This window comes from Lissotriton helveticus, chromosome 2_1 (genome assembly GCF_964261635.1).
Source record: "Lissotriton helveticus chromosome 2_1, aLisHel1.1, whole genome shotgun sequence".
NCBI lineage: Eukaryota > Metazoa > Chordata > Amphibia > Caudata > Salamandridae > Lissotriton > Lissotriton helveticus.
The window spans coordinates 1,177,722,427-1,177,734,479 of record NC_136059.1 but is presented as its reverse complement, the minus strand read 5'-3'; positions in this window follow the sequence as shown (position 1 = coordinate 1,177,734,479).

Below are 12,053 nucleotides of genomic sequence, written 5' to 3'. Positions count from 1 at the left end.
CCCAGCAGGATTTATAATTGACCTGGCCCAAATAGCACTCAAGAAGAACTATTTCCGCTTTATCGACGCATTCTACATGCAGGTGAAGGGGACCGCCATTGGGTGTCCTTATGCTCCAGAGATGGCGCCAGTTCTTTTTCATGGCCCTATATGAGGAGCGCTTCGTATATCGTAATAACCCTTATCGACAACACATAACAACATGGTATCGTTACATTGATGATATCTGGTGTCAGTGGAACGGTTCAGAAGAACTGCTTATCCGTTTCCACGAATGGTTAAACACGAGGCACCCTGATATAAAATTCAGTATCACCTACAGTCAGACACGCCAGACTTTCTTGGACGTTTTTTTTTAAGTGTTTATTGATTTGAATGTCTTGTAGGGTGTCAAACTTGGACATTTTGAAAATCACAAATGTGTAAAACTATATGATGTAAATGGATAATTATAAAAAACATAAGTGCCTAAGAATTAATTAGTTTAGGTACTGAGTCTGCCAAAATAAAAAGCAGCAATATAAAATCGAGACCAGGTTATTTGTTTTTTTATCAGATTGATGATGTCCTACCTGGTCACGTAAGGACAAGACCCCCCTCCGAGTTAAAGTTATTTTATCAGTGAGGCACAGATAGTGCTAGGCATTGTTGAACACTAAGGCAACACTAATCGTACCCGTGCAGGGTAATAAAAATAATAGACTGGGCACTCTAAGACACCATGTAATTTGGGATGTGTGGTTTCATAGTTCTAAACAAAACATGGTGTACTGAAAACATTTTAATTATCCAATGGTCAAACTTGTGAAATCATTTAAGCGTAATTCGTGCTTAGTTTGCAGTTGTTATATGTTGTGTGCCCTTTCACAAAATCACACAAAACTGTACATGATCAACTGCTGAATTTGTATATTATACTTATTATGTTGGTTGGCGTTTAGTTTAAGCGAATTGTACGGTGCACTGTTGCATTACTAGAAAGAGCACTTCTTCCCACGTTTTGAAAGAACTTAAATCCCCACTAGGTTATTGATATTTCCCATTCTACCTCCTTATAACTCTTACAACAGAACCTTGAGTAATTAGGGAAAGGAGAAAGGCCACACACATACAATATTCCATGCACCAGAACACTTAACGAGGGCAGAGGACGCAGAGGCAGGTTCCCCAGCCTATGGAAAATGTCCATGCAAAAAATATGGCCCATTAAATAAATATTAAAAAAAATGTCTATTGCATATTGCAGAATACTATGTCCGAGCAGCAAATCGGTTTATTTGCCTTCCCGTTCCACTGCTTAGTCAGACAGAAAATAAATACTGCATTGTCCTTGCCCTTCAATATAATTGATCCATGCACAAGGGAGAAACCCTCCTAGGTAAGGAAGTAAGGAAATGCTACGATGACAAATCTACAAAAAAACAGCGACACGGTACCATCACTTCAATATCACCTACGATCAATCATGTCTTGATAAAACTGTTAATACAATGACTTCAATAAGTGGCAAAACTCAGCTTTACTACAATGCCCAGCCACTGTATTTATAAGGTATTTCTCCATGCTTTGTTACGCATGTTATTAACCTAGATCTAAGACATACCCCCCCCTTCCCCCTGCACACCTTCCACACTAAGACATACCCCCCTGCACACTTTACACACTAAAGTATATTTACCAAATATAAAAAAAAACTAGGCATCACTGAGCACGGCTACACGGCTGAACGTGTAAGTGTTGCAAAATGAAATATCTGAAATGAAAAAAATCTACAACTACATTAAGATTTACAACCACACCTTCCAATTTCGAGTCACAGGAAGACAATACAGAATTAAAAATAGACTTTTTCGAAAGGCAGTTTGGAAACCATATTAATTGCTAATGTCTTATAATAAACTATGTTTGGAGCAGCTGAGTATACTCCACAACCGCGTATTTTTTCCAATCAGTGTCAATAAGAGTTGCAAGACAAATCAATCTCCATTGTAAGAATAGCGAGAAAGTTGACGAATATTATGCAAAGGAACGGCCAGGCAGCGAGTGCTGACGGGCAGCACGCACGATTCAACCTTTAAATAATGCATGTAGTCAGACGCGCGGGAAGTACAAACTGAAGGCTGCTGTCGCGGAGACACATGCAATCAGCAAAGAACATCTCTCCTGGACGGAGAAACCAAACGTTGCACATTGATTTTTTTTTAATTATATTTTTTTGTCTCGCCCTCTCCACCAACCTCTCATCCAACCCCCAGCGTTTTTTTCTGCCGCAGTCATCACTTAAAATCACTGAATTGTGACGGAGAGAAGCCGCAGTGGCAGAGCAGCGTCGCGCCTGGGACAAGGACAAGGAACACGGAAGAGAACAGAGAAAAAAACGGTTAAAATGAGAACCCTTCGCGCGTATATCCAGAAGGCACATGACAGTTATGCAGGGTGGCACGAGCCAACCCGGGGGCCACGCGGGTCGGGCAAATGAGGCTCACCTGCATGCCGAGGTGCAGAAGAGGTGCTTGCGCCACAGACCGTAGGACCCTGTGCAGTGGAGAAGACCGTTACGACGCAACGGCAGGGAGATTATTCGTGCCGTCATGGCCATGCTTCCGTGAGAAATAAAGGTCGACCCGCTCGAACTGCAAAACCCCAAGAGAGACGCAGTAACCCAACGCTCTCCAAGCACTTGAGTGCCGGGACACAATTCCATAGGAAAAGGATGAGGGGCGGGATCAGACAGGCTGCTGTCCATCAGGATGCGCGGAGAGGGCGCTGATTGGATGCCCTGGCGCGCACCTGTAATTGTTAGGGAGATGCAGGCGGGGCTTCAGACTTGCAGGCTGCACTGATTGGCTGAGGAGCGAGAGAGGTGTCAAGGAGCGGGTGATTAATGAAAGCAGGCAGCAGTTTGTGTGCTTGTGCAGTGGATCTGTGCCATGCGCTCTGCTGTCGTTCGTAGGACCCCTGTTCTAACAGATAAGGGGTTCTTGTCTACTGAGCATGCTCGAGGAATTAAGGGGCGTGCTTGTGCAAGCAGAAATTTGCCATGAGGTCTGGTGGTTGATTTACTGTGCCTTCTTTATTTGTCCTCGGATGAGAAGCCCTTGGTTCCCATGTGTCCTGTGTTTTGCGTAGTTGCTCTTTTATTTTGTGCTGGTGCTTAGACTTCTTGTAGGTTTTGAGTGCAGTGAACTTAGATGTAGGGAGGCCTGTGTCTTTCATTGGTGGTGGCAGGCTTGTGGTTACAGTTTGGGTGGTCCCTCATAGGTTGCGTGGTGCATGCTTCGGCGCATGGGGGAACCCTGGTGTGCCTATGCCCTGGGTGTCTCGGTGCCATGTGCTGGGGAGTGGTAGGGGTGTACCGGTGGCCATTCTGGTATGTATCTAGGGGCTTACCATGTCAATTTGGGGAAGAGGGCACCAGGACTGGGGTCCTAGTTGGCAGGGTCCCTGTTGGACTGGTCGGAGGCAGCATGGCACCGGGTGGGGGTGGGGGTGGGCGTGTCCATGGAAGCTGATCCTACTTTCCTACATCTGGTCTCCGGCGGAGTCTGGGCTCCATATCAACCTGCTGGGGCTCCAGGTGATCAGACTGGCATTGAAAACATTCCTTCACTTTCTCAAAGGTAAAGTGGTGCAGGTGTTAACAGACAACACCACTGCCTTGTGGTACTGCAACATACAAGTCTGGGTGGGGTCGTAGACCCTTTGTCAGGAGGCTCTCTGCCTTTGGACATGGCTGGAACATCAGGGCACGACCCTGGTGGTTCAACACCTGGCGGGTTCTCTGAATACCAGGGTGGGCGAACTCAGCCGTCAGTGCATGGTCGATCACAAATGGCATCTTCTTTCGGAGGTGGTGCCAAGCTCTCTTTCAGCGGTGGGCAGAGCAGGGGCGTAACACAGGCCCCCGCAGCCCACGCGGTGCGGGGGGACCCGAAGCTCCAGGGGGCCCCCTCAGCACAGCACTCTGTCCGGAGAGCTCCTAATTGAGCCCGGAGGGGGCCCCTCTACATACCTTGCAGGAGGCACCCTCAATTTTCGTTACGCCAGTGGGGGAGAGCATTGGTTAGATCTGTTCACCACCAAAGAGAACGTGCAATATCAGCAGTATGGGCGTTGGAGTTTCCAAGGCAGCACTTGCTCTGTGATGCTTTTCGGCGCGAGTGGATCTGCGGCCTCCTCTGCGCCTTTCCGCTTGTACCACTTCTGCTCCAAATGCTCAAGAAGATCAAGCCCAACCGGGCCAAAGTTATTCTTGTGGCTCTGGACTGGGCATGAAGAGTCTATTTCACCAAGCCTCTGAGCATGGCCGTTGATCCTCCAATCAGACTGCCCCTTCGGGACGATCTTCTGCCGCAGCAGCAGGGGAGGGCTCATCACCCGAACCTGTCCAATCCCCACCTCCTTGCGTGTAGATTGAGAGGCAACAGTTGACAGTTTTCAACCTTCCGCCCCAAGTCTATGATGTCATCTTGGCAGTCAGGTGTCCCTCTACTAAATTGGTATGTGCCTGTAGATGGAACAAGTTTGAGCCATGATGCACAGAAAAGGCTGTGGATCCCCTTTCTGCTCCTCTTTCCGAGGTCCTTTTGTATATACTTTCTTTGGCCCAGCATGGCTCTGCTGTGGCACTCTCAAAGGTTATCTTGCAGCTATCGCTGTTTTATTTCAGCTATCAGATCAGCCATCCTTGTTCAATTCTCATATTGTTAACAGATTCTTTAAAGGCATTACTCATCTGTTTCCTCCATCTCCCTTCATAATGCCCCAGTGGGACTTGAGCAAATCTTGTTCTCACATTTCCTTTGTGTGCTCCCTTCAAGCCTCTTCAAAACTGTCCTCTCAGGGTCCTCACTCTCAAGACTGCGTTCCTTGTTGCTGCCACCTCTTCTCACAGGGTGAGTGAACTTCAGTATCTATATTAAAATCCCCCTTTCTTCTCTGTTCATCCGGACAAAGCGGTGCCTATAACGAGGCCTTCGTTCCTTCCTAAAGTGGTCACACCATTTCACGTAAGACAATCCATCGTTTTCCCACCTCCACACCCTTCCAAGGAGGAGGAGAGACTCCACCGTCTGGACCCTAAATGTGCGCTGTCATTCTAGCTCGACCGCACCAAAGACTTCTGGGTGGATGATCAACTCTTTATTGGCTCTGTGGGTGCCAAGAAAAGCTGCCTGTCCAAACATGTACCATATCTTGATTAGTTGTTCTTTGTATTAAGATCTGCTATGCTTTTGTGAAGAAGGATCCTTCAGTGGTGTTGCGTGCTTTCTCCATTAGGGCTACAGCAGCAACCAGTGCATTGGCACGCATAGTATCACTCCGTGATATCTGCCAGGCGGCAACATGGGCATCTCTATGCATGTTTACCAGACACTACTGCCTGGATAGTCAAGTCCGGAGGGATGGCTATTTTGCCCGTTCGGTCCTCCAGGATTTTCTTGTGTGATCTTGATTTGCAGACCCTTCACCGGGGGTGGTATTGCTGGCGTATCTATTCTAAGGTAAGGAAGCTACAACTAACAGTCTCTATCAGATGAACAAGTTACTTGCCTTCGATAACAATGTATCTTGTAGAGACATATGTTAGTTGTCGATTCCTTACCGCCCCACCCATCCTCCCCACTCTGCAGGCTGATTTCTGTGGATGGAGACTCCCTTGCAGGGCCCTGGTTGTGGCGTGTCGGTGGTCGGTGTCTTCCGTGGCTCTGTACTTCTGGTGTGGAGAACCAGGTCGGAGCTGACTTCGGTGCGCAGGGGCGGTGTTTGGGTGGACTACGCTGTGTCGTCCCGGGGGCCATGATGCTGGCGATGGACGCGGAGTCTGCCGGCGCCGCCTGCCGACACACAGGGGTATTACTGGGGAGGGGGGTCTCCGGGTCCGCTCTGATGCCTGGGGGAGGTTCTGGGGTGGGGACTCTGCAGCTGGCGCATGTCTCTGCCAGATGCATGGTTGCAGAGGCTTGGTAACTTGTTCTCCAGGCTCTAGACTGGAAACTGAAAGTTGCAATAGCTCTCCTGTGCTGATACAGTGCACCTTGGATTCTTACTGTTCTAGAATAGACCCATATGTAACATAACGGAGCCATGCAAGTAGCCACCCAGCACACTGATGTCAATTACTTTTCTTCACTGGCCTTTGACCTGGATTCAGAGTTACTCTCCGCACAACAGTTCCTCAAACATTATATATTTTTTCCAATGTTTTTTTACCATAATCTTGCTGAAAATCTCAGGGTGGAAACAGTGTTGCTCCTTTCCCAAATCCATGTTGCTCTCTGATCATTAGGTATGTCTGTCTCTGGTGCCTGAGGTCAAAACATGACTCCCAAGGTGAGTGAGAAGTGTAACCCATGCACACACAGGCCATCAAGAAGTGGAAGATGAAGCTCCTCATGGTGCAGGCTTGAGGGGAACTCAAGGCCAGTTGTCCAACTCCAAGTCCTGGTCTTTCAACAGCTAAACTTTGTAGTGGGTACAGCGAAGTACAAGTCTTTAAGTAAGAAGTACAAGAAATTTCACAATTAATTCTTTGGCCGCTCAGCATCTTTGCTGTTCAAGAGCTAGTTCTTCCAGTCAGCGGCTTCTTTGCCCAAATCTGGGCTCAGCATAGTCTTCTTAACCTGTATTCATCAAGCTAAATCTGGATTTGGCACTGGTTCTAGGCCTAGAGATCTGCTCCATTTTTGGAGTTTTCAGCCCTGACACTGACATGTATAATTGCAACATTCAAAAATAACAAAAGTGGGGGAGTAAAGAGGTTGTTAGATAGAATCTACCTCCAGTACAAGTATATATAAACAAAATGATTCTACCCAATTTTTTGTTTTGTATTTTAATGTTTTTGTGATACACTTGCAACACTCACTAGCTGGTGTATCACAAAAACATTAAAACACAAAACAAAAAATTGGGTAGAATCATTTTGTTTATATATAATTGCAACATTCACCAATGCTATGGTGGCTCTTAAGCTCCCCTAGTGTGTCTGCGGGACCCAAGAAACCTTCTTATTCCTCCAGTCTGGATTCTGCTGGTGGCTTCCTTCCCTGGTGCCAGTTACTCAGTTCAACTTTTTCTGGATTGTTAGATTTTTATTGGTTCATCTCTCCTGGGTTGTCATGCTAGTCAGGCTACCTCTTTCATAACTTGTTTCCAGTCTCCACCTTTAAGTAGGGAGTTAAACTAGATTGAGGCATTTTGGATGACGGTTCTCTTTGTTGCTTTGCTCTTATTTTATTTGTTTATTTATTTTATTTGAAAGGTTTTATATAGAGCTGGCTAGACCCGAAGGTATCGGAGTGCTTTACATGAGTATCAGACCATAGTTGCAGGTTACATCATTACAAGATTACACAGTTTCAGAGCATCGTTACATGATTACATGTTAGGTCGAGAAAAACAATATGGACATATGCATAAGGGAAAGAGTAGTCATGGGGGACATTCAGGGGAGGGGGTAGGAGCAGGGGAAGTAGGCAAAGAATGAAGGAGGGAAAGAGGTGGGGGAGGGAGAGAGACAGAATATGAAAGAGGAGGGGAGGGTGATGGGGCACAAACCGGAGGATGAGTAAAAGCTGCGTCCGGTAAGCTGTGATCCCAGGGGAAGTTGAATCATTCCCACACCTCCATTGCGTGAGGCTCCCTAGACACAGTGGACTTTCGCAGAGGGGTCTCTGAGACTCCATGCCTAACTACTGGATCCTTCCCCAACAAGGGGAGAGGGAGTGCTTTGGCAAGGGTGGCCATACCATAACCTCAAACTGTGAGTGGCTCTCTTGACGCTGTGGACTCTCACAGAGGGGTAACTGAGACTCCAGAGTATGAATATTGGAACTTTCCCCAACAAAGGGAGAAGGAGTACTCACACAAAGGGCACAAGGGACAGGTGGCTAGGCGGAGTAGATACATGTTATGAAGCAGGCAAGGTGAGAGATTCAGGGGAGAGGGGCTAGGAGCAGGGAAAGTGGACAACGAATGAAAGAGGAAAAGAGGTAGCGGAGGATGAGAGACAAAGCATGAAAGAAGAGGGAAAGGGTGGAGGGGGCACAAACCGGTAGACGAGTAAAAGTCGCGTCCAAGGTGCGGTAAGCTGTGATCCCAGGGTAAATGGTATCAATCCCACATCTCTGTTGCGAGAGGCTCCTTTTTCGCAGTTGACTCTCTCAGAGGGGTCTCTTAAAGGAACTTAAAGGAAGCCATAGTTTAAACACCAATGGGTGAATGAAATTTGCAGACATATGTACCAGCAGCTTCCTCCGACGTAAGAATGAAGTATGCCGTGGGGCTCTCTTGCTATAGTTTCTTGCCACACTTCGACAGAAAGCGGCTTTCTAGCAGCTGTAGCGTCATCCAGTTGTTGTCTCCTTCCTGGCCCTCCATGAATGCGCCTTTACCGCTGTGCTCCAGGTGCGCCACGCCGGCCCCACTACCCACGCCTGGCTCAGGGGCACTGGGAAAGGGAGCTCGGTGCTAGTCTGCGTGTCTGGAGAGGGCGCCTCGAGTCCAAGCCTACTGGTAGGGAAGAGACGACTGCTCTTCACTCTGTAAATGCCTCGAATGCAAATTGCCTTCAGGTCTGTTAAATGCTTTGTGGGAAATGGGGCAAGTGGTCGTTCTGAACTTCCCTGACCACTATTGTGACAATTTTTCAGATGTGCATGATGGGTGAGACCAGAAGCAGTCAAACAGATCCCCCATTCTGTCCTGGATACAATGGATTTGGCATGATCTGCTGTCATTCACCGCTGTCCCTAGATGCCCCTTTTCTGATTACACAGGTGATGTCAAAACCAGTCTTTTGAACATGCTCTTTGACGGAGCTTGCATCTTTTTTTGTGCAAACAGACTCAGCACAGTAATATTTCAAGCAAGGTGTGGCTATAGCTCATCCCTTGCGATTGGCTTCTCCTGCTCACCAGTTTCACTGGATATTGCCTCACATTCTAGGGCTGTTAGGCCATGCCCTTTTAATGGTGGTATTTGTCCCAACCCTTTCAGCAGCTGAACCAATTATTTTGGCTGCCAGAGTATGCAGCAGAGATAAGGGCGCCACAGACAGCCGCAGTACTCCTCCTTTCTGCCCACCTTCACTGTCACAGCAACAATGTAAATGGCCCTAAAGGACCAAATGCATCACCAAAGACTATTAGTTTTCTAGATTGTCAAACAAGGTAAAGTCCTTAAATTGCAGGACTTGCCTCCTTCCGTCCATCCTGTTCCCTCTGTCGCCTCTGATGATCATACTTGTATTCTGTAGCAAGCGAGTTCTTTGTTGAAGAAGAGCGTCTTGGAATTGATTTTTTTCATTTCTTGTTCCCAAGAAAGATGGCGGTTTTTGTTCATTCTTTGTTTTCTGAATGCCTTCCTATGCAGTGAAAAGTTATATTTTTCCCTTACATAGGTCCTTTTGACACTGCAACTGGAAAGTGGATGGTGTCCTTCGACTTGCAGGATGTTTATTTTTCTATGCAGATCCTGCAGTCCCACAAAGTACCTGTTTTTTTAGTGAGCTCCACCCACTATCAATTTGCAGTCCCACTCTCTGGGCTACTATCAGCTCTTCTTCTCTTATCAGGGCCAATTTTGGCGGTATGGCACATGTTTGTAGTTTGAGAATCTCTGTATTCCCATATCTTGAAAACTGGCTGCTGAACTGTGGTTTTCAGGCAACCTTTCTAAGTCGCAGCTTGAGCCATCTTTATCAGTGTGGAGCTGGGTACTCTTCTTGGAAGCTTTCCCACCTCCCCTGCTAGTTTGGGCCATTCAGGTTATGATCCAAGAGGTAGCTCATTCGACCTGGAAAGTCCTGCACCTTTTGAGCCTGCTCACATTGTGCATCTCACTGTTGGCTCCTGTAGTGCCAGCATTGGGGAGTCCTCTAAAGACATCTTTAGATTTCTCCCTAAGTGACTGTGGTGGTCGCTGGAGATACACAGCCTTACATGCAGGAAGCCATTTTGCCATCCGGGAGCAGTGGCCATGGTGTTGGATGCTTCCTTCCTAGATGGACTGGTCATCTCAATACACTGGAGATCAGAGGCCGGTCATCTCCCACTGAGCAGAGTTCTCACGTAGGCTCGAGCTTCAGGCAATCTCGCTGGTCATTACAGCATTTCTACCTTCCTTCTGCAGTCAGTCGGTTCCTGATCCTAAACTTACACACAGTCTATTGTATTCCAACAAGCATGATGGCGGGGTGGTTGGTGTCGCTATGTCTGAAAGCTCTGAAGTCGTTGAGTTCAGTTCAGTCAGCGATACCTGGCTGGTCGTGAACCATCAGTCGGGCTCCTTACACATGCAGGCAGATCTCATCTAGTATCCTCTTTCAAACAGGTGTCTTCACCTGGAGGTGGCTTGGTCCATCTTCATCCACTATGATAGCCCTACACTTGACCATTTTTCCACTGAACAACCTCTGTCTTCAGTTCTGCACACTACAGAGCTAGGACACATGCACTGATCTTAATTGCACAAGACTAGGCATGTATGTTGCAGTACTCTGTTTTGCTCCACCAGTCCTTGTGTCCTACTCTTCTGCTTCAGCTCAGGGAATTGTTCTTACAGCAGTTGGATGACAAGTTCTCCATCGGAAACTCAAAAGCCTCCTCTTTTTTGCCTACAAAGTGAGCTGGCAATCTAAGTGCCTTTAACCTGCCTGCTGAGGTGGTGGACAAAATCCTGTCTGCTTGTCTCTTCTTTACCAAATTTGGGGATAGGGCGAAGTAAAGGGCTATACTGTCCAGCGCAGAGTGCACCCTAAGTGGTAGTTGCCCACTACCACCAGTAATTCAAAAGCAAAAAAATAATGTATGGGCACCCCAAAAAACAAATTCTATAATGGATGCAGAATACACTTACGTTTGAGTCTAAATCTCAACAGTTTGTCATATGAACCATTTCTTATATACAATTAACAAATGAAAAAATTAGATTATAGAAAAAAGATAATATTCATAATATAAGCGTCTAACACTCTTATATACGTTCCTTGTATATATGGATCTATGTATTTATTACTTTCATCTAATTCAGCATATCCAATGCCCTACCCTATTTCTCACTCTATACTTCTCTCTCAATATATCTTCTACCTCAACTCTCTCACACATCTCAAACCTCTTTCTACTACTCTTTCCAATGAACTACCCTATTTCCCACTCTTTACCTCTCTCAATATATCCTCTACATCCACTCTCTCATTCATCTCCAACCCCATACCACTACTATGATCCCCAAAATAGCCCTTTCTGGACTCTCCCCTACTCCACCACTCCTTGCGCCATCTGACACCTCTCTTACTATACTGATCCCCCCAAAAAAGCCTTTCTAAACTCTTCCCTCTGAATCTTCCCCTACACATCCATTTTTACTGAATCCCAAGCCTCCTACTACTGCTATGACCACCAAAAAAACATGTCTAAAACCTTAGCTCTTCTATCCCTCCCCTATCCTTTTCAATTCAAAATAACAGACTAAAATGTCCACTTCTCAAATCTCATATTTCACTATACTAATTCACAACTAATCCTATATGGTTTCCAGAGTAGCGTGCTACTCACTGAAAAAGGCGCTTCAACACATCATCAGGGGTAGCAAGCTATTGAACTTGGCCCTTTTTGCAGGGTTATCGCCAAACTTTTTGCTTCTTCCTCCTATATTTTCTTGACCTGTGTTTGTTGGTTTTAGGACTCTGGGCACTTTACCCGCTTAACCGTGGCACCAATTCCACCCCGGCGCGGCGGTTTAGAGGAGTGGGAGGGGCCGCGTCAGCCAACGGACATGTGCAGCCCTATGAAGGTAGTGCGCGCGACGGCTGTTGGCCGACAGAAGCATGCAAGGGGTTACTACTGCTAATCAGTGCTGAAGTGCATATGCTCTCTGTGTAAATTGTTATTATGATTGGTTCTCTCTGATTGGCATATTTGATTGACTGGTGAGTCCCTAGTAAAGTCCACTGAGTGTGCTGGGGGTGATAAATCAAATACTACTAGTGGGCCTGCAGCACTGATTGTGCCACCCACATTAGTAGATCTGAAACAGTAACTCAGACA